At 52.7% G+C, this 2,403-nt stretch overlaps 1 pseudogene; it reads right to left on the bottom strand.

Annotated features, from left to right (window-relative positions):
* Window positions 1–569: 569 nt before the first annotated feature.
* Window positions 570–1,303, bottom strand: LOC133087748 (homeobox protein CDX-1-like; annotated as a pseudogene).
* Window positions 1,304–2,403: the final 1,100 nt, after the last annotated feature.

Below are 2,403 nucleotides of genomic sequence, written 5' to 3' on the forward strand. Positions count from 1 at the left end.
GATATGGCTCTGCAATGCAGAAAGGACGGTCATCAGAGCCTCTTGCTCAGACCCATCCTGCGGGCTTTGTGCTTTGCATCCTGGAGAGGGTTCAAGGCATGTTACAATGGGGGCAGGTAGAGGTGAGGCTGCAGGAAAAGGCAGGTGTAAGCTCACACTACCCCCCCACCCCCCGCTCCCACCTCAGGTCATGGTCTGCAAGCCTTCCATCTTCTCTGGGTTCCATCTCCTTTCTCCAGGAGTCTAGTCCCTACAGGGGCCTCCCATCTTTGAGCCTATGGAAGAGGAGCTGGGTGGCCCTAGCCCGCTGGGGATTAAGACCTCCCACCCCAGGCTCCCTAATCCCCCTGAGGCCTAGAACACCAGAGCTGGAAAAGGTCCTTATCCAGAAGGCTCACTGCACTGATGGGCCCAGGGGATGCAGGGGCTGGGTGGGTGATTTGTCCAAGGTTACTCAGAAGGTCAGTGGCAGGACTGGGACTTACACCAGGCCTCCTGGGCCCCAACATGAGCCACATTCCCAGCACCTGAGTCCCCAAGGCCCCCAGCCCACAAGGCTGGTCAGGGAGCTACGGCGGGTGCTCCTCCTTGACAGGCACTTTTGGGGAGGAGGCGCCCAGGAGGCTGGCGGAGCAGGGGCACAGGCCCCTCAGGGGCGGCCCATCTGGAGTGGGGGTGACATCATGGGTTGGCAGGGGTGACTGCTCCTGCTTCCTGTTCACTTGGCGCTCCTTTGCCCGCCGACTTTGGAACCAGAGCTTCACTTGGCGTTCAGTAAGCCCCAGATTGGCGGCCAGCTCTGATTTCCGCCGCACGGTGATGTAACGGCTGGGCTGTTGTGGAATTCCTTCTCCAGCTCCTGGCAGTGGTGGTCAGGGCAGACCACGCGGTATTTGTCTTTGGTCCAGGTCTTACCGCTGCCAACGCCGCCTCTGGCCGCCAGGCTGCACCGCATCCCCTCACAGGGTGTCCGGCTTTGCACTCTGGGTGAGGACGGTGTGCCTGGGCAGCCGAGGGGCTGCGCCAGGAGACCAGGGCCGGGCCCCGGGGGGCGCGGGCACCGCGCTGAAGTCCGGAGGGGGCCCGAATGCCAGCGGGGCCAGGCTGGCGGCTGGGGCCTATTCGTCCTTCGGCGCAGAGAAGGGCGCGCTCCACGTGAGTAGCCGGTAACGTCGGGGTACTGCGGGGGCCCCGGAGGTGGGGGCGGGAGGCCGTAGGCTTGTGGGCCCAGGCCGAGACTGGTGGCTCTGGCGGGGCCGGGGTACACGGGGGGATCCTCGTCCAGCACATCGCCCGCGTACATGGTGTGCACGCCCTGCCCCCGTGCGCACGCTGGGCCCTGGAGCCCACGAGCCACTGCGCACATGAACTCCCGGCCCTTATACATGCTTTAATCAATCGTTGAAAGAAGTGCTCCTTCCTTTAAATTTTTTTTTTCTTTTTCTTTTTTTTGCATTGGCTCTGCGGTGTTCTCGAGAGTTTTTACACCTGGAAAGCACCACAGTGGGATTCCAGATGGGAGAGGACTTGTCTTTTCTTGTAAAGTGGGTGAAGAAAGATTTCGAAAGAAAGGTTAGGAAAGGCAAATCTTCATGACGATTAGCAAAGGGTATGTATAAAGATCTGGATCTATAAATGGATTCCTTTAAAACCATCACTAGCCTCACACTCCTGAAAGTCTGTGCTTCTTCTGGGGGTTCTGGTTTGAAGACCATTTCTTTGTCTATAGGCAAAACAGTAGAGGTGGAGCAAAGTGACGGACAAAACATAGTTTGGGGATAGAATCCACAGAATTTGATAATAAATTGAATTAGGGTAGAGAGTAAGGGAGAGGGAAGTGTCAAGGAAGACTCCACAGTCGAGCTGCTATTTGTTGAGACAGAGAAGATAGCCTCATAGTTTTTTTGTTTATCTTATTTTGTTTTAGACAGTTTGTTGACTGGTATTTTATTGAGTTATAACTCTCAACTTTTTGGCTAAGTTTATCAAATAGAAATGATTATTGGCACATAAGGTAACATTATTTCCAAAATGATTTTCCCTTTTAAAGTGGTATCTTTCCTCACCCTCGACACTCAAACTCTTAACAGCTTCTCAGACTCAAATTCATACTCAAATTTTATTGTGACATGCTGAATGATTATATATTCAAGCTTATTAATATAAAAAGTGGGAAGTTTATTCTTAAATTAAACACAGTTTTAGCTATAGTAGAATCCAGCAAAACTCTATATTACTTCTCTTCTGCGGCCCCTACCAAGAAATGTAAAGAAGGGACCCATGTGTCCTGTGTGCCTAGCTCAGTGCCTGGCACATAGTAAGTGCTCGATAAATAGTTGTTGAGTGAGTGACATATAGGACATTCACCTACTAAGACATTTAAAAAGAAACGAGGTATTTTTA

Source organism: Eubalaena glacialis, chromosome 3, assembly GCF_028564815.1.
Source record: "Eubalaena glacialis isolate mEubGla1 chromosome 3, mEubGla1.1.hap2.+ XY, whole genome shotgun sequence".
In the NCBI taxonomy this organism is placed as follows: Eukaryota; Metazoa; Chordata; class Mammalia; order Artiodactyla; family Balaenidae; genus Eubalaena; species Eubalaena glacialis.